This window comes from Mytilus trossulus, chromosome 14 (genome assembly GCF_036588685.1).
Source record: "Mytilus trossulus isolate FHL-02 chromosome 14, PNRI_Mtr1.1.1.hap1, whole genome shotgun sequence".
In the NCBI taxonomy this organism is placed as follows: Eukaryota; Metazoa; Mollusca; class Bivalvia; order Mytilida; family Mytilidae; genus Mytilus; species Mytilus trossulus.
In genome coordinates this window covers 49,259,415-49,281,827 of record NC_086386.1, presented here as the reverse complement: position 1 = coordinate 49,281,827, position 22,413 = coordinate 49,259,415, and positions in this window count along the sequence as shown.

Below are 22,413 nucleotides of genomic sequence, written 5' to 3'. Positions count from 1 at the left end.
ATCTTATTAGGTTACGTTTAGCTTTGTCGGTCTGTTTGCGGGTCCTAATCCATTATGTTATAAGGCTTGGCTTTCTGAGCCAAAGAGTAATTTCATGAACGTCTAGTGGTTGTTGAGAGAGTTTTAAGTAACGGAGTATAACGAAGTGTACGCTTTTGGGTAATCTTACCAATGGCGTGTTAGTTTCATTTTAGAATCAGCTTAATCTGAAAAAGCTTGATATCTCTTTCAATATGATCCTCGTAATAAAGATACGTATCATTGTGCTATATGAATACAACCAAACATTCTTGACCAAGCTTCCTTTATTTGTTTTTAAATACTTTCTGTTTAATCATTTGATTGGATTAATGTACCCCCAAAAACTACCGTTAAGTTTAGAATATTAAAGCTAACCAAGTAAATATTCCTTCTTTATTTAATTGAATCCATGTGAAGTAATTTCAATTCGTTGCATTTTGTCAAAGTGAGTGCAAATTTTGTAGTCGGTTTTATTTTGCCCGAGGGAGTCGAAATATCGCTCGCCTTTTCCAAAGTAGATAATAATGGGGTTTGATTTTCTTAAATTTCATTTTGCTGGATTGGTTTAGCTGAAGGAATCCCAGATTCACTTCTTTGGTTGGTTGATAGCCATATTATAAGTTGATTATAATGCTTTGCTATTATAAATTCAAGTATCCTAATGATGTATAAAGACAGACAAGATATTAATAAAATTAATATAAATATTGCAGGGGAAACAAACAGTCTATTTAAAGAAAATGAAGAAAAAAGAGTAATGTATCCAATTCGGGATGCTGTCTAAAATTTTAAATATGTAAACGAAAATGAGTGTTTGCAAATCATTATGTTCGAACCAATAGCATTTAGTACTAACATGTAGATGGCTTAAATTAATATAAAAAATGGTAGGAATGTCGATGAAAGTTTTTGTATAGTATTATAATGATTTATTATGACCATAAAACTGTGAAACAATAAACTGCCAATACTTGTTGTAAATTTGAATGTTACAAGTATCTTTTAGATTCCAATTAAAGACTGTTCTTTTTCCATAAGGTTATGATGTCACATTCCTAAATATGTAAACGAAAATGAGTGTTTGCAAATCATTATGTTCGAACCAATAGCATTTAGTACTAACATGTAGATGGCTTAAATTAATATAAAAAATGGTAGGAATTTCGATGAAAGTTTTTGTATAGTATTATAATGATTTATTATGACCATAAAACTGTGAAACAATAAACTGCCAATACTTGTTGTAAATTTGAATGTTACAAGTATCTTTTAGATTCCAAATAAAGACTGTTCTTTTTCCATAAGGTTATGATGTCACATTCCTCTATGCTGCACGCCTTCTCCTAGTGATAAAAGTATAGTTATTAATATGAATTTACCTAGAATGTACCGTTCGTTTTTTTTCGGCTTGATTATCTTATGTATGAATTTACATTTTGTTTTCGTATATATATTTAGCTATATGTTCAAGCAATCATAAAATAAAACTGAAAAGTGATGTAGGTGAATTAAATTTATATTGTGTTTTAATGTACCTGATATCTGGAATTGGTATATAGTCAATATCTGTCAAGAACGTTTTTCCTTATTGTTGCATCACTCACAAGGCCTTTTTATGTTCTCTTTTGAACTGTGTTCCATATTTATTATTCCATGTCTTCCAAATGTATTCAAAATTACTAACGTTCAAACAAAGACTAGACTAATCTTAGAAAAAGTGATACAACGATTCTTATTGATTTTCTTTATTTTCCTTACCATGAACCCATAGAAAACAGATATCAAATTAATAACAACTCACCTTAAAGTGAAAAATATAAGTGTGATCACTACAACAAGGAATACAAATGCAAACGTGATACCAGCAATTAGCCCCGTGTTTTTGGTATTCAGAGTATCTATACAAAAAAATGAAATGAAAAAACAAAATATATATTAAATACCTCCAAATACTTTACCCCCTTAATCAAATGTAGATTGTCTGCAGCTGTGGTAATATCAAGCTGAGTATACATAATATTTTTTACTATAATGAAATATAGAATGGTATATATTGATACCCTGTATTCTATTAACATAAGAGAGGCAATTGATACCAAAGGAACGTTTAAAAGTCGAACATAAACTGACACTAATAACACCATGGCCAAAAATTAACAACAATAGATAGCTTACATTAAAGAACACTAAAGTATGAGCAACACGCACCCAATAAAAAATAGGACGGGGGGAGAGAATCGTGAACTACACATGAGATAAAATGAACCTTAAGCGTATTAATGATCTTTTTTTCAATGTGCATTTCTGCTTCTTTTATTCAAAGAGAGAAAAGTATTCAAAAGATGTAAGTGTGACTGATAAATAAATTAAATTTGTATTTCAGTTTTGCTTGAATTATTGAGGAGTAATATCTAATTATAATTTTGTAATTAAAAATATTTTCCTGTGTTTAAAGAGTATTCTGTAATAACTTTGATCAGGAACACTTAAACCCAAAGATGTAAAGCCAAGGTTGAATGACAGTCTGAATATGTGAGCACACGCATATAGTTGATCATGTGTCCGGACGTTCTCTAAGGTTAACTTTTAAATTCCCTGAGAGAGTTTGAACTTTTGTTCCTATAAAATTAGATTATATACCTTTAACGTGTGGTGGTGGTGGCGGTGATGTACTGATTGAGTCAGTAGTAAAAGCTACAACGAAACACATATATCATGTATATGTTATTAATATTTTGAGACCTTGAAATATAAACATTGATAGAAACAAAACAAAAAAGATCGTAAGAGATGTGCCAGTATTTATCAAATAAAAAATTCAAGTCTTTCATATTGTTCCGTTTGTTTATGTGTAAAGGCGCTTTACATTGTAAATGTTTCGCGTTCCACAATTCTCCGGTAGATTTGTTTGTAGCAGCATGTTCCACAATGCTCATGTAGTGTCGGTTGTTGTGAAGTTTTCCAAATGCTTCCCTTGTATTGGCGTGTTTCACCTTTAACCGGTAGATTTATTTAAAGCGGGTGTTGTTTTTATAGTGATGCAAGTATGTATACCTTCGTACTTTGAACGACAAAATTATTTTTATGTCTACCTGTACGAATTTCAAACGGGCATTTTTACACCAGCAATGAAAACATTCTTTCCTTTACGGGTAGACTTTATATACATAAATTCAGTGGTACAAGAAAAGCAAAATGAGTGTGTTAAATTTGATGTATGCCTTTTTGTGATTCTTCGTTACATTTGTTGTTTTATAGTGATATTAAGAAGATAACACAATATTGACTTTTTTACTCTTTGAGTATGTTTGTTTTGTTCATACATTGTTGACAATGTAATGGAATTTGATGCGACTGTCATACAAGTGAGAGGTATGGCTAGCTATAAAACCAGGTTCAATCCACCATTTTCCACCATTTTCTACATTAGAAAATGCCTGTACCAAGTCAGGAATATGACAGTTGTTATCCATTCGTTTGAAGAGTTTGGACTTTTGATTTTGCCTTTTCATTTTGGATTTTCCTTTTTTAATTTTCCTCGGAGTTCAGTATTTTTGTGTTTTTACTTTTTTCTAATTGCTTTTGTAGATTCGATTGTATCGGCATTTATAACTTTGCTGTGTCTATTTGTTTGGAACGGCGTGTTCTACATTATATTTTTATATCTATGTTTTTTTCAATGATATTTTAAGCGTTTCTTTCAGGAGTTCATAAGGGGAGAGTGTTAAGTGTTTCGTGTTTCTCCTAAAGCAAAACATGTAATGAAAGCTGGTGATTGGAAATATCACGAGGTTGTGTAAAAAACAGTGTGTACATTTAAAAAAATAGCAGCTCTTAATATATACTAAATAAACCCATCAAAGATACCAGAATTGAAATTATGTACGCCATACGTGCGTGTCGTTTACGAAAGACTCATCAATGTTTCTCCAGTAAAAAGTGTTGAAAAAGCCCAATAAAGTACGAAGTCTAAGAGTATTGAGGACCCGAAATTCCTACAAATTTTGTAAAATAAAGCTGAGAAAATCTTTTCCAGTGGAAAATATCCTTCGAACTGTTAATTTATAATAAGGACCATTCATATCAATGATAATTCTTGCGAATACAAAACTGAGGACTACTAAAATAGCGATACCCGCTGTGGTACTACATTATCAGTGTCATCTACCAGGTGTTGTAAGTAAAGTCATCAAGGATACCAGGATTGAAATTTGGTTTGGCAGACGTGCGTTTCGTCAACAAGAAAGTCATCAGTGACTCCCCAATCAAACGAATATAACCAACTGTTCACAATTGTTATTACAACTTATACCTTGTATGGCTCTGCTTACAGTGTAGTCTCAATACTTATAATTTCGTTATATGAACATTTATTTCAGAATAAATACAAGGAAAAAGCATAAATCTGAAATAAATCTTTGTCAATTTGGCGAGTATTTGAATACATACATAATTATTTGTTTATCTTATAATACTTCGCCGATCTCATTCTGTTAATTCAGTATGAAACGATCTGTAGCAGGCATACGCTATATCGTAATTTGCCCTGGCGGGCGTCACACATTCAAATCTACTTGAGATAATGAAAAGCTTAATACTATTTACTATAAAAAAGAAGTTAGAAATTTTACCGTTATTCGCCAGACCACCACTTAGTAGAAATATAAGAAGTATCAAGAAGTTATAGTACACCGTCATCATGAAATTAAAAAGTGTATTGTACGTGTTATCATAATGTTGTTCAGGAAACCAATATGACATGTAGGAAAAATCTTGTTTATAATGTTTCGTCGCATTTTACATTGCGTATTCACAATAAATAATGCAAATTAGCTAAACCAGTATTTATTATTAAAATTTATAACTATAAACTATGGCATATTAACATAGTTATCAAACATGGGATTCGAATACAATTTTTTGAAACTTTTATAAATCCGTCAACTGAGATTAAAATCATCTCTTTAACTAGATTGATCACATTTCTAGTAGTCTATTTATTCCGTTCGAAATATGACGTTAAAAAATGCGTTTGAAATAAGATATTCGTCATATTTTATGAAAATTACGGTTGGGGATTTGGTTATTTTCCAATTGCTATCTGATTGAAGTATATTTCGTGTCTACACTTAACTAACGGTTATCTGACAACTCTCTGTTCCATACTCTCTGATTTTGTAAATAGAACATCAGCCAATGAAAGGCTTTTTCCAAATTACTTAAATGGTGTATCATTAAGATAAAGGCAAAGCATTCCGAAAGGTATACCAGAAAGTTGAATGGAGTATTATCAGATCGTTTAAAGCAGAATGTAACCATATAGGCATTGTAATTTTATAAGTTACTTTCCTACTAAAACTATTTGCTTGAAGTAGAGGACTTCGTGTGTGACTAGACTAGATGCAATGGGAAATGGGATGAATCGAGATAGAAGAGAAGAAAAAGAACAGAAAAGAAAAAAGAAAAGTAAAAGCGAAGAAAAGAAGGGAACAGATCAGAGAATATTCTTCTGAGTATTTCTTTATATTTTTTTTTTTAAATTAATGTCCTTGAAAGGTTTATTCACCAATTATTTGTTCTTTTCTTTTTTTCTTTTCCAAAACGTGATTAAATTTTAAAATAGTTATTTCAAACACATTTAAATAAAAAGTAATCAAAGTTACCATGATTATAATTTTGTCTACATAAGACTCATCAGTAACGCTCAGATCAAAAACAGTTATAAAGCCAACCAAGTACAAAGTTGAAGAGCATTGAGGACCCAAATTTCAAAAAGTTGTGAATAATCAGCTAAGTTAATATATTTTCTTGGGATAAGAAAATCCATATTTTTTCTAAAAATTCAAAGTTTTGTAAACAGGAAATTTATAAAAATTACCATATAATTGATATTCATGTCAACACCAAAGTGCAGACTACCATGCATGCTGGTGATACCCTCGGGAACGAAACGTCGACCCAGTGGTGTAAAAAGTTATCAAAGGTACCACTATTTGATATAAAATTTACATTTGATTTATGTTTCAAAACGTAATGTATACAGCTATACCATCATTCGTATTATGAACAAAGCACTGTTTTGATATATTTACTATTTTGATGTTTTCTTGTATTAAGAAATGTACAAAAAAATAAATACATTGCAATGTAATAGAAAACTGTGATCAGAGCTCACGACCGATTTATACCTTGATTCCTCTAATTGCAATCATATATCGGAAAGTCAATGGTTTGCGATCGGAAAGCCTAAATATCAAGAATACAATAAAAAATATGTATTACCATAAGCGTCTGGCATGCTTATTGAAATCTAGACATTCGGTAAATAAAGACGTATACCTTCTGTTCAAAATTCGTACATTGATTGAGAAAAAAAAATCCGGGTTACAAACTAAAAATGAGGTAAACACACCAAATATAAGAGAACTACGACACAGCCTGACTTAGAACAAACGGTAGGTTGAACTTGGTTTTGTGCCAAGCCAAACCTCCCGCATTTACATATAACATTAAAGGGGAGACCATATAAGACAGAGAAACACACGAATGATAGCTAACAAAAGATACCAGGCCGAGAATTTAATACGCCAGACGCACGATTCGGTAGCACAAGAATAGCCAGTGAGCCCTTCTGTAGCCATTTTAGTATGAACTTTTTAAACTTCAATTGTATCAAAACTAAAGATATAATGAATCATAGAGATAGGCCAGTTTGTACATATTACAAGGGGAATTTAATAGAAAAACAGGACTTTGTGGCAAATAAATCATGATTTTTATAGAAAATTCACAGCCTTTATCCATGTACTCTCATGTTTGGCAATTTGATGACTGATAGATATAGGATTATTGCATACAGTGCTAGCATTGGTTTCCTTAAAGTTCATCATAACAAATGGACAAATATGGCCGTATTTTCACCTAAAAAACTACTCTGTGTACAGACTTACCTGTGCTGTTTGGAAATTTTAATGCCTAGCATCAACTAGATATATAAAAGTTAAATGCATTTTGTGTTTAGGAAAGATTTATAGATTATCGTTGATTATCTCAACGAGATTGATTTTCTCGCTTGAGCTGGTGCAGCGAAAGTGAGAAAAGCAATCGAGTTGAGATTACCAATGATAATCTGGTTATCGCTATTTTACCTGTGACGACGTTGTCAATTTCAATGTCAATTTCGTTAGCAACGCCACGTAGCTCCTTAGTTTCTAGCAATATTTTTTCCATATCAAGCGAGAAGCATGATATGAAAATTATCACAAAAAAAGATCAAAGAAATGCACAAAATAGCGATAAAAAATCTTTCTTGGTTTTTGATGGGCATTTTTTCCCCTTTCTCCAGAAGATGCAAAAATAAACAAACACCTGAATTACTTTGATACTGTCCACTCACTGACTCAGATAAACTCTTTAACTCACCTATAGTTGTGGAGATACCTGGTGTCCATGTCAATTAAGGACAATGAAAACAATACAAACCGTTTTTTTACCTGAGGGAGCATCTCATAGTTGTACCACAACTTAGTCAATTTTCACACCTTTTGCATGAAGGGAAAAAAATGCCCATCAAAATCCTAAAGAGATTTTATCTTTCTGACACACAAAATGCATTTAACTTTATTATATCTAGTGGATGCTAGGCATTAAAACTTTTCCAACTTTACAGGTAAGTCTGTACTCAGAGTAATTTTTGGCATGTAAATGCAGCCATATGTGTCCGTTTGTTATGATGAACCTTAAAACAAGTTTATATAATGTAGTTATTGGTTGAACCAATATAAATATGGACAAAATCAAGTACACTTTTTAGGGCGCGCTCGACTTTAGGGACTTAGCACGAGGTGTTTTGGAATTTACAGGTTGCATGGATTTTTTGGTAAAATATAAACACTAGCACATCATAGAAAATCCAGTGATTAATTTATGTTTCAAATTTTATACCAAAAATCTCTGTATTAAAGGCTGTGGATTTTCTATAAATATCTTGATTTATTTTCCACAAAGTCCTCTTTTTCTATCAAATGCAATGAAACAGTAAAAAATAATCCTTTGCATCAAGTTTCCACTAGGAATATGTACAAAATGACCTATATCTATTGTTTATTTTATCTGTAGTTTTGATACAATTGAAGTTTGAAAAGTTCGAACTAAAATGGCTACAGAAGGGCTCATTAACCGTAAGTCATTTCTTAAAAATCTTAAATACGATACTGGTATTTTGCCTGATGAAATATATAAAGGACAGAACTAAAACTATATTTTTAACAGTCTGATCTTGTTTGATTTTACATGTGAGAATATATGATTAAGGTTTGACTTATGGTTAGAAAAATGTACTAGTAATCTTTCTTAAAACCATCAATTAAAGGTGCATTTAATATTTTTCTTGCTTCTTGTATAAATCTTATACTGTAATGAGTGCACTTTAAATTAAGTTGTTTGGTTGGGGAAAAATTGCCAACATATGCGTTTTGTAACTTAATGTGAAAATAAACTATCGTTTTAGATACATATGTTTATCATATGTTTAGTAGTAAATGCAGTAGTTTTGCATATTTGATAAATAGCCTGCTGTTTAGTCCATATCGCGCAACTGTGATGCGCACCCTTTATCGCATACCCTTTATCTCACCCCTACTTTTAAAAACAAAATGCAACACAAAATACATGTTACCGTTAAACCGTGCTCAATATTTTTATTTGCAAAATACATACACATACATCAAACAACTACGTAGAGAGTTTATCGCCAATTTTCAAATAATAGTCATTTGAGTTTTCCAAAATTGTGTGGCATTGTGGGAAGAATATGCCAATACAATTGACATAGTACACACAAATTCCTTAAGTACTCTAGTATCTTTTACGGGCTTCCGAGTCAAGTAAGTTTGGTTGCTTTCAAACTGTCATAAAACCAAACTTGAACATGGTTCTATCTTAGAGATAAATATTTGTAGATGATCCAGGTTCTGTTTGTAAAAAAGTTACATTATATTTGAATAAAACAAAGACAAAATAATGAGTATAATTATCCACCACCATCAAATTACTAAATCGACATTTGATGTAAATTTTCGATATGAAAACTCTGAGGCACTAAAGATTTGTTTTTACTTCGTTTTGACGTATTTTCTGTTGTCGTCATATTTACACCATGATGCACTAACGATTTGATTATAATTCATGTTGACGTCTTAGTTGTTGTTGTCATATTCTTTCCGGCCCTCCATCTTCTCCTAGAAAACCAAGAAATAAAAACACTCATTTCAAAATTATAGTTACATGAACATGTACGGTGACCTATAATGATTAATGTTTGTGTCATTTGAGTCTTTTGTGGATAGTTGTCTCATTGGCAATTATACCACATCTTCTTTTTTTATATGTTATAAAATTAACAGGCCAATGCGATTGACCATCAGGTAACGAAGGTCATGAATGTAAACAAATATCGTCCCGTCTTCAACAATAAGCAAACCAGACCATATATACTCTATAGAAAGCTATCAAGCAGTCGTGATGATAAATGTTTATCAACTAAAGCTTACAGCCTTTTTATTGATTACACCTGAAGGTATTGATATTTACTGTACATCTACCTTTGGCGGTTTAAAGTTTTTCCACATTATAGAATTTGTGTTTTAAGACAGGATTTTGAAGGGTTTCCTTATCTCGACCGATGATTGGTTAACCCCGACAATACTGGTTCAGCATATACGTATGTGTTGTAGCATGTTGTCTAAAATGGGAGCAACTAAAAGACACTGTAGGTCAACTATATCTGAATAATTTCGAACTTTAAATGCAGCACCGTTTTATAATAAAGAAATTAAAAAATGTAAGTGAGCTTATAGAACAAGGTTGCCAGACTTTGTTCTAACAAATAAAGGCAACAGTAGTATACCGCTGTTCAAAACTCATCAATCCATGGACATAAAACAAAATCGGGGTAACAAACTAAAACCGAGGGAAACGTTACAAAGCTTAGAGGATCTATATTTATTACGATCAAAGAACAAATACTAGAAATAGGTTTAACAAACGAGCCGTTAGAGAATGAGCGAATGAGATAGCAAAGATACGCTATTTCGTTTAATTTGTCTTGCATTACATGAAACAATGCAATTCAAGTATCACTTTCCTTCTTTATGTCCTTCCGGTAAACACAGAAAACATCTCGAAAGCATACACTTTATTGTGTTATTTTCATATAATATTCACTTTCAAACATAATATATAAAAAAGAAGATGTGGTATGATTGTCAGTGAGACAACTATCCACAAAAGACCAAAATGACACAAACATTAACAATTATAGGTCACCGTATGTATGTTCTACAATACTCATGTGAAAATTTACAATATTTTGAAAAACGAAACTCTGTGGGTATTCATGAATCTTATTTGGAACCCTCAATAAATTGCTCAAAAACTTCCGTAACTTACCTGCCAAGGCAAATTCCAGCTGGAATGATGATAGCCAAGAGAAATACAGCGAGGATAACAATGATTACCCACGATAAATCCGAACTTGAACCTGAAAACAGACAATAAGGTACATTATAGGGGTTAATTCAGTAAATACAAATACGCCATCAGGAACCGCCCTTTTGGGGGAGAGCATTTTGTATAAAACTGAAGTCCAGTGCTCTTCTGTTTGAAATAAATATTTTTGAATCGATTGATCAAAACTAGAGTTAAAAAAAATGATGAATGTACTAAGTATTTTAACTTCAATGTTAAAAAGTAATCGGGGTCAGTAAAGGAATTAAATGCGAATCTACCGTGTTGGTAAACAAAGCCATGTAAATGCCCAAAAATCCCGCTTGACCAATGTTTTTATTGTTGCAAAAGATAGGGCTACATTTGTACTTTCATGAATGATATATGAAAGATTTTAATTTCTAAAGGTAAATCAGGTATAAATTTCATTCAAGAAATAGATTAGCATTAAAGTCAAGGGAGATTTTTTTTACTAAATTTACCCCTTATAAAGTTAATACCAAGAACTGTTTGTTAAATAGAACATTTAAGATAAGAAGACAGGTCGGTGCAAATTCATTATCAATCAACTACTTAGTGTTTCATTTTATTCTGAGTGGGTAAATACATCATTCATGTTTTCTTGTAGACTCAACAGTTTAAAATTTGGCTAAGTGTGTCAGTCTACAATAAAGCACGTATAGCCGTTTTTAACCTAAATTTTCATGGAATGTTTGCCACTTGACCGTAAGCAGCCTTTAATCAATAATTAAAAATATCTCTTTTAAATATTATATTTTGTTGTACATGGTCTTCGCCTTTTGAATTTCAAATCACTGAAGAGGAAACTGACATAATAAATTTGTGAGCAATTTAATCATCAATGTGGTTTTTGAAAAAAAAGTAACATATCAAATAAGGATTGAGCTATAGAAAAAGAACTAATAGTATTACCTTCAACTGCTGGAGGTGCGAACGTACTAGATATATTAGAAGTAAACGCTACAATAAAAATGTTTATTAAAAGTTATAACCACATATCAATGAATGACTTTGAACATTGTAAGATTGGTTTTATCGACATAAAAGGTATTATTTACATTGTTTAAATGCTGTTGATATTATAACATAAACATTATCAATTAAGTATCTATCTTTTAACTTTACATTAAAATGCTAGACATTGAAGCGGTGGTCATTTGTTGCTGTATACAGGTGTGGATCCTGGATAATTGAAAGGGGACGTAATTCCTATAAACAGAAGGCATACTACAGACCATGGCCAGCGAAACAAAGGAAAATTTCATGAGCAAATAAATAGTTTCGTATCAAAGAGGATGTGAACCCTTTACGCGTGGCCCCTACCTGAATCAGCCACCGGCATATCATATTTGTGATTTGTGTAATATTAATCAAGTTGGTATTTCTTTTTTAAATTGCTTTACATGTGCTATGTCGACTCGCGACCTTTTTCGCATATGTGCTGCTCATTCCTGGCGGCTGTATGGTGACATACAGTTGTTAACTCATACTTCTAATTAGAGTCTTTGGAACAGAGTTGTCTCATTGGCAATCATTTCCCATATTTTTATTTCTTAATGGTATATTTAGTTACGTATTCTTTTTGTAAAACACCATTTTGTGATGGTATCTTTAGTTCCTGTAGTGTTAATTTATATTTGTTTAAACATGTTAAAAGGAGACAACGATATATAATTAAACATATACATGCACGTAAATATAAACACAAACCTGTACGTATACAAGCTAGAATATTCCATACAAGAATTAGCCTGTGATGTTCCATTTTGATTCCTTCATTCTTTTATTTTCTTTTCCACTTTCTGTTTTTCACAAGATTTAGATCGAGTTACGTGATAACATTTACAGTTGACCTCTTGCCAGTAAATATCGAATATCGATCAATGAAAATATATCACTTTTTGTATTTACATTGTATTTTAGCAATGAAACGGTAAATATCTGATTAGTTAAACCCATAACTCTTTCGCTATAAGCGCAAAATAGACAATTTACCGATAAAGTGGATACAAAATTAATATTTTCACCACTTGTTTGTTATTGTAATGAATTATACATTTTCTAGCAGAGGTTTAAACACAAATGAACTAATTCGATGAATACATAATCTAATTAGGTCTTTCAACTTTTCGGATGAAAGACCTATTGTTTTTGTTCTGATTATTATTATTATTATTATTTTTTTATTTTTTTTCTTCCGCCTAATTTTTTTTCTTGCGTAGTATTGTTGTTTTGTTGTTTAATAAGTTGTCGCTTAGATATTTGGAATATGATATCATATAGTTTATACGCTTTAAAAAATTACAACTGCATAACAATATACATTACGTTGTTAGAGTTATCTCCCCAAACACTGTTTTTCTTGTGGCCACTACTCCTTCGCAACCGTAAAAGATTACGACAAATTAATTGCTCGTTACATCTTTAGGATAAGAATATTCATTTGAACTGAAGCTCTATGGGGACTCCATATGAGAGTTATTCCCCCTTTTTCATTTGATTCAAGTGATATGCATTTCTAACTGGTAAACCATAAGTGATAGAGACCTAGGGTCTTCAGATTTGAGGTCCTTGGTCCAAAAAAATGAAAATAAGGTCAAGGTCAAAGGTCAAGGTCAAATTCTAAATTTTGATTTTTGCTTATTTTCACTTATTTTCATTAACCTTATAAGATATAGACAATTTTTTTTTACTAAATTGTTAGTTGTGACATGTTGTAACACTAAACATTTGATTGCAAGGGTGTGTTGACCGTTAATGGGAGTTTTCGCCCCTTTTATATTTAGAATAATGTGTTATGCGATATAACTCATTATCCATACATATTAAAGACCTAGTGTCTTTTGATTTAAGGTCCTTGATTTATGATTTTGAAATTGAGGTCAAGGTCATCAGTAAATTTGACGTTCTAGATTTTGACCTTTGCTTTAAATTCATATTTATACATCATAAAGCCATAGGAACTGACATTTTTAACTGAATTTTCTTATTTTCATATCAAAATAGATCCTTATTGGTTGAAAGACCTTCAATTGTTCTTTGAACAATTGGTTTTTAATTAATATTTATATCTCTCAGCAGGTTTATAGCCGGGATGGATTGCGTCGGTCACATTCTGATTCTCTGCAGAATATCAGAAAGGGAATGCAGTCAAAATCGTAAGTTAAAGGGGCATACAACATTATGGATGTAACTTTATTAAAGGAAAGAGAACGATAAAAAATGAGATGACTCAATTTAACACATGTTTAAAACTTTCGTCTACCTGCTTTCTAGATCCATATATTTTTTATGTTCATGAAGGACATAACAAAAAAATATATTACACTGGAACTAAATCGTACATACCGTAAATTCAGAAAAGGTGCGAAGTGTTTATTATTACTGAAATTGCGATGGAGAAAGATATTGCATTTGTGTGTATGCAGAATTTCCCGAAAATGCAATGTTAAATCACACTTTTGCATTAAGAAATGACTATGATAATTGCATGATTACAAATACAAAATCTCAATCTACAACTTTATCAGTGTTCTGTTAATTTTTGAACGAGATAGTGATAGTTTTTTTTCTTTTTTTTTTTTTAATTCCAATATACCCTTTACCTACATCTGTATGAACAACTACCTAATTGAGCATCAAGTTTTTATGCATTAAAAGGTCGAATGATGTGAAGACACACATACTTCGAGAACTAGTACACATTTTTGTTCAGGGGCCAGGAATAAAGCAGCTGGAGCACGCCTCTGAGTTCGGAATATTCTCACCGTATTGAAGACCCATTGGTGGCCTTCAGTTGTTTTCTGCTCTTTGGTCGGGTTGTTGTTCCTTGATACACTCCCCTTTTCCATTCTTAATATTTTTATTTTATACATATGTTTTATACCTTTAAAGTTACCAAACAAAGGGGCGAATCAAATAAAATTTTGGTAATTTTGTTGAACGCATTTATTCTATCGAACTTAAAATAAAATATATCCTATCTTCACTTGCTTATTGATATACATATATAAAGAGAAATTGGCAATGAGAATCGGTTGACTACAAAATTTTATTGTTATATGACGTGCCTCTTTCTCTTTGTGAATAAACCCATGCATGTTCTTAATCCAATTAAATGTGTTTGCACATGCGTATATTGACTACTGCAGAATAATGAATTTTATCAAATAGACATGCACTTAATATATTTCATTAACTTGAAACACTTCCAAACTCTTAAGTGGTGCACATGTTGTTAAAAATTCATTTATTGTGACTGTAACGTGTTGCAATTTGAAATTGACATATTTTACCTAAATACGACAACCGTGCATGCTGTCTGTTCTATACTCCTCCCTCTGAAAAATCACATTGGCAGTCGTTCGCTTTTTTACAAACAAAGAAGGGAGGTTCATGGAAGAGCATACACGTATACACATCGGACATAAAAATACCTTAATTGTCCTAATCAGAATCGAAATAATTGATGCAAGCTATACTTGATTGTAGTTATAGGCATTATATTCGTGTTATCTTAGCCCTCACTATCGCTGGGGCAAAAATAATCACGAACATAATGCCTATCCATGTTAAAACTACAATAAAGTATAGCTGACATCAATTATTGCTCAAACAACAAAAGAGATGATTTCCTAATTGGGACAGTTCCATTTGTATGTACCAACATTCTAGTGGCGCTTCCGTACGAAGTATAAATCTCCAAGTTGATACGATATTCCTGTCATGACGGCCTTGTTAGAGTTTTGCTGCTCACAAGGAAGCTGTTAAACAAAGGCGGATTTAGGGGACAGGGTGCCTGTGCCTTCCCTTTTTGTCGGAGAAATTTGGTTGATTACTATTATATAGGTATATACTGAAGCATGACTAGAGCGGATCCCCTCTTAGACAGTCAGTGCCCCTCCCCAACTGTATTCCAAGGTCATTGGGACATATTGGATACAAACATACCTTTATATTTCATAAAAACTCTTAAATTTCAACTTACCTATGCCATATTAGATGCAAGCAGACTTTAGGAAACTACGCGTAAATATCGATGACCGACTCCAGACTATAGATTTCATGGATAGACTCTCTGCAGGTTTCATTTGAAATTTGTAAGACCTACCTATTGTATTTAAAGTTTATGTGTTCTCGTCATGAACTTGCATATAATGTTTTTTCCAGTACGAAAAGCAAGCAAGTCAATGTTTGTCTGGAAAAGGACATGGTAACCAAAATGGATTATTGTCGTATATTAGAAATAACGCACAGTTCTCAAAATCTTTTGTCCCTGGTGGTCCTCAAGAAAAATCTGTTAGTCCTAAAGCTTTTGTCATTGGAACAATAATCGATAGTCAAAACCTTCGAACCATTACAATGCATACAAAGTCGCGGCATTTTTTAGACTGTTTATGACAAAATATGTTGGTTGCGTACTGATTTATTCCAGTGTTACTTGTAATTGACCTAATGATGTTGATTTCTGTGTCCCTTGGTCTCTTGTGGAGAGTTGTCTCATTTGGAATCATACCACATCTTTTTTTTTTTTTATTAGAACACTAACTTCAAATCTTCTTACTTAGGTGCTTTGTTTCAATTGTCTTAGTGTTACTTGTTTTTTTGTGTGTCACGTACCGATCTTTTGGGTTAATATAAGTGCAACTGATTTTAACAGTTTGGTCATATGTTGGCACTGTTATATCTCTGTTCTATCTAATGGGAGGCTTGAGCGTTGACAAACATGTTTAACCCTGACATATTTATCATATACCTGTCTTTAGTCCAAGACTGTCATTCGATACATCGAGTAAAAGAAACTACATAATGGTGGTTAAGCTTTGCGTGAAAGATCTGGTATGAATGTAACACATTGTAATTCTACTTTAAAATGTATGAAAAATCTGAATGTATTTTTGAAAAGCGGGACAAATCAGAAAAAAATGTCTGACTAAATTATTCAACTGTCTTAATACTACTGTGGAATAAGATAAAGCAAATATGCAGTACTCCATAAGAAAGCATAAACCGCGGAATACAAGTCTGTGAGATCCATTACAAAAATAAACTACTTCGCCGAGCGGAGTTGGATACGACTACAAAGGGCCAACTCTGAACAGTTGGGGCGAAAATGGACAAAATATTCAAGCTTGATGCATGTCTGAATTTGGATTGTAATTAAATATTTGACACATCGTAGGTTTCTGACACAGATTAAATGTAGTCTTGAAATTGGTTATATGATTTGAATTTATATTCAATTGAAGATTCCTTTTCACTTTCGTGCAATACACTGTGCTCTTGCGCTATATACTCAGTAAATCTGTTTTCAGACTTTGAATAAATAATATAAATTAGTTATTTCCCTGTCCGATTAAGAATTTACCACTATTCCTTCGGACTTTAAAATGTTTCCTATATTCCCTAATGTATCCATCTGGCGTTTGTATTTCCATTATATCTTTCTTTTTTGCTTCAAACCGATTATTCATGTATTATAAAAACGCCTCTATGATCCCTTGCAATTTGTTCTCTTTATTCAACAATAACTTTTTGTTTTCTTGTACGACTTTCTTGGCTAGCATTATATGTACATCAAAAAGATTCAGATTCAATATTTTGTCAATGTTTCTCCACTTGTAATACACGTAATACAATCATCCCCATATATATATACATTGAATAAAACAGTTATGTCATAAATTACAAAAAAAATAGGTAAATGAAAGAAAAGTATAAACTGTTTTGTATGAGGCTGAGAAACTGGAGAAGAGCCAGGTTCTACCAAGCCCTTCCCCAGTTTTGCGCCGAGTACAGAAAAGTTTATGTTTTTATGACATTGACCTAATATTGTTTTTATACTGCGACTCAAACTTATATTACTTTGACAAATTTTTAAATCGTAACACAAATGTCAAACTAATTTTCATGCTAAATGAACCCCTGATTGTGGAGAAATCGTTCTATGATGAAATTGACATTGCTGTGTTACTGTATTTAGGAAATAAACACAACTAGTTGCAGTATAAACAGAAGTATGAGATACATTTGTACTATATAAAATCAAAATAAATATTAACTGGGTATTCATCATGTACACAACAAATTCATTTCAGTTCTGTAAAAAAAATAATGTAACTATCAATTAAACATAAAATATGCATTTCAGTTCTGTAAAACATAAGGTACGACGCAGATTACGCAGATTACGAGATGACAAATGGAAATAACAATGGATTAAAAATTTTCTTTTTGGCTTGTTCAATTTATCGCGTAACTCAATACTATTTTTCTCTATGTAGGAATTTTGATTATTGAAAATTTTGATATATAAAAGTCAAGGGTCCCATTGGTTATTTTTGTGATAGCTGATAGACTGTATATGTATCTGTATAGTAACTCTAATTACAAACTTTATACATTTATCAGTAAAAACATGAAAGTTGAACATTTTCATTTTGTTCTTCTAAATTTTGCTTGTTTTGTATCTTTTGTTCATAACGCACCTAGGCCAGTCATAAAAAATAAAGATAGGTATGCGATATGATTTCAAATGAGACAACTATTCACTAGCGCCCAAATGACATTGAATGTCAGTGTACGGCCGTCGAGTCTTACTTTTCTTCCAAAAAATACTCTCGAGTGATTCTGACAAAGTGATGTGAACGTCGAATTGTCTGTAGATGACCTCTGTTAATTTCAGTGTCCATTTGTATAGGAACCAACATTTAGTCAATGTAATAATAATTTTCCAGTGCAAATGCATCAAACATTTGTAATATCATGATTGCCATATAGCTGTAACACACAAGCACCTTCAAGTATACTTTTTGACAGCTAAAAGAAAATTCTAATTATGACAGGACTCAATATCTGTAAATGATGTGGCGTCCCGCGGATCATTACACAGGTCCATGAAATACCAAAATATGTCTCATGCATCCAATAACTAATTACACAAGATCTAGAAAAAATGATTTCCACCGAAGAAGAGTATATTTTACCAATTTTATCATTGAATTTATCATTTCGGAACATCTTTTACGTTTTCCTGATAAATCTCAGCGAGAACCGAATTAAAGGACTGTTGAAATCATAGTTAACATGGGATCATGGTTTACTGCTCGACTGATCAAATCAAGAGAACGATTGGACATGATACAAAGATATAGTCGGAATGCAGAATTGCCATCTTGAAGTCCTGTTAAATATAAATATTTTATAGAACTGTTTTTCGTATTTTGAAATAACCGAATATGAAAAGGTAAGATAACAATACATAAGAATTTTCAAAAGAAACGTAACGGATATATTTTCATTCTTTTCGTTTGTTTTGCTATTATAAATGAATCAAAATAATTGGCGCGAGAGTAATGGAAAGTCGAAATAAACGACAAGCAAACAGTTTAAGTCATAAGATATAGCTAGGCGCTATCTTTTGCCAATAAAAATAAACATTTAGTGGTGTTCCCCCGTCATTACATAGCTCTACATCACATCTGATTTATTAGTAAGTATAACATATGATAATCACCACCAACATGATCCCAATGTATTGCCTTATATCCATCTTTTGTCGCTGCTGTTTATGTACGCACCGTTTTGAATAAGAAATTTTACTATTGAAAGATGTCCCTTTTCACAAGCTGCCATTATACGCGTTTTTATTACTGTTAGGAGTATGTAAATTACAATCTTTGTCAAGAAATGTCAAGCAATAGCTTGACTATATTAATATACCAGTAACGCAGGACCAATACAATGGGGTTCGTCTCCTTCATCAGTTATATTAAGCATGTCAACATCTTTTCAATTATTAATTGTACAATTGACTCATGACCTTCACAAAAAACCTTCATGAGAGGTGTCGTCCCATCATTGGTAGCCTTATGTGTATCACACCTTTTATATATCTTTAAATATATCGATATCAATACCTTCACAGGCCCAACAAAATGCTGTACGTCCGTCTTTGTCTGTTATGCTTAAGACAACGCCTATCTTGTATATGTACTATTGACAGATGTTTATGGCGACAAGCAATCATTAGAGGTGTTTCCCCATATACGTCAGTTTTTTTTTATATCACAACCTTTATCTAATAATATGTTTACTATACATATGTCACCACGGACACATAACCAATGTAGAAGCGTTCGACCGTCATTACCTGTAAAGTCAATGTCCGTTTGCCTCTCAATAAATACTTTGTTGTTAAATGTCCGTTTGCATAAGCCACCATTAAAGCTGTGTGCCCATTATTGTAAGATTTTTGTGTATAACCTCCCTGAACCACCAGGAATCGTACGTTTTGAATGTTACCACTGACGCAGGACCGATCGAAACGTGACTGATCTTGTTTATGGTTCGTTTACATATTAGCACCTCTCTCTTAGTTTTACCAACGATAGATTATCTTTATCATGTTTATAACAAGCCTCTATACGAAGTGTTTTCTCATTATTGTTTGCTTTTTTCTAGACCAAATACCTTGTTTATTATTATTTTGTCTTTATCAATATAAGCGTTATCACCGCTGCAATCTAATAACATTTGTCATTCCTTATCTGAAATATATCTGATATATTCTATATCAAGAAGTAGTTTTACTATTGAAAGATTTCCATAAATACAAGCTGCCATTAGAGGTGTGTCCCCATTGTTGCTATGTTCATATATATTACATCATTTAGTTCTCAACATTTTTTCTATCTCAATATAACCTTCCGCGCAGGAATAATATTAGAAATGGTGGCTTCCCTCATGTTAGCTCCTCTGTCAATAAGTAGTTTAAAGACCCATCGAAACAACATCTGATACACAAATTTAATAATACTTTTAGATATTTGGATGATATTTTGGTTCTCACTAATGACAACTTCAGTATGCATACTAAAGAAATTTATCCTGTTAAACGTACTTGAAATAAAGATAAAACTAACAATGACCATTGCCCTTTCCTCGATCTTGATATCTATATCATTAGCAGAAAGCTTAATACTAAAATTTATGATAAAAGAGATGATTTCTCATTTCCTATCGTTAATTATCCATTTTTAGATGGTTTTAGATTTTAACGAGAGAAATTTATGTATTACTAAAAAATTATCACACATAGGGTTTTCGATATCACAAATTAGTCAAAACATTTACTAAATTTTATCATCGGTAGAATGACATCATTCGTAAATATAGCTCAACATGCAGACTTTCTATACGTTCAGGTGTTTCACATCAAATATTTTATGAAAAAAATCTTAATAAAGCACAAAAGTGTCAGTATTCACTCAGAAGCTAACAAAACCTTTAAATAGACTTATTAAGAAGGGATATAGTTACGATACTGTTGTCAGGTCATTAAAGGTTGCATATTTTGGCGTTAATATTGATTCACTTATAGGGTCCTTGCATCGAAGCTAAACATATTTATTTAAAAACCAGTTGTTGGCATGGCACGGGTTATGTTCTTCTCAAATATGTTATGATGGTATGATAATAAACCCCTACCGGGAAGGAGTGTGCCTGATATGCATATGATGAAGACATAATCTTTCAATCAGTTTAATTAAAGTCTGGAGCTGCCATGTCAGTTAACTGCTAGTAGTTTGATGTTATTTATGTATTATTGTCATTTTGTTTATTTTCTTTGGTTACATCTTCTGACATCAGACTCGGACTTCTCTTGAACTGAATTTTAATGTGCGTATTGTTATGCGTTTACTTTTCTGCATCGGCTAGACGTAAAGGGGGAGGGTTTAGATATCATAAACATGTTTAACCCCGCCGCAATTTTGCGCCTGTCCCAAGTCAGGAGCCTCTGGCCTTTGTTAGTTTTGTATTATTTATAATTTTAGTTTCTTGTGTACAATTTGGAGTTCAGTAAAGCTTTCATTATCACTGAACTAGTATATATTTTTGTTTAGGGGCAAGCCGAAGGACGCCTACGGGTGCGGGAATATTTTGCTGCATTGAAGACATGTTGGTGACCATCTGCTGTTGTCTTCTCTCTGGTCGGGTTGTTGTCTCTTTGACACTTTCTCCATTTCCATTCACAATTTTACTAATAACAGATTCCCTTTTACATAATCTTCCATCAAAGAAGTTTTCAAATTTGTGATTGAATTGTGTTTATTTACTTTTTGTCTATCATCAAATTAACAATTTCAATATTACCACCAATACATGACCAATACAATGACTCTTGTCCTTCTTTATCGGTAACTTGAATAACAGCATTACTCTCAATAAGTAGGGTCACTACTTCAAAATGTCCTTCACTACAAGCTGCCTTCAGACGGGTTTCCCCACCATTGTTAGGTTTATTTACATCAGAACCATTATCAATCAATACGTTTATTATATCTATATTACCAATATAACAGGACCAATACATAAACTCATCATAGATACCAGGACTAAATTTTATTTATACGCCGACGCGCGTTTCGTCTACAAAAGACTCATAAGTGACGCTCGAATCCAATAAAGTTACTAAGGCTAAATAAAGTACGAAGTTGAAGAGCATTGAGGACCAAAATTCCTAAAAGTTTTGCCAAATACATCTAAGGCAATCTATGCTTGAGGTACAAAAGCCATAGTGTTTCAAAAAATTATAAATTTTGTAAACAATTTGTCTAATGCTTGGTCCGATTCTGTGTGTGTTACATTTCAGTGTTGTGTCGTTGTTCTCTTCTTATATTTAATGCGTTTCCCTCGGTTTTAGTTTGTTACCCCGATTTTGTTTTTTGTCCATGGATTTATGAGTTTTGAACAGCGGTATACTACTGTTGCCTTTATATATAAATATAACAATATCAATGATAATTCATGTCAGCATAAACAGTGCTGACTACTGGGCTTGTGATACCATCGGGGAAATAAATC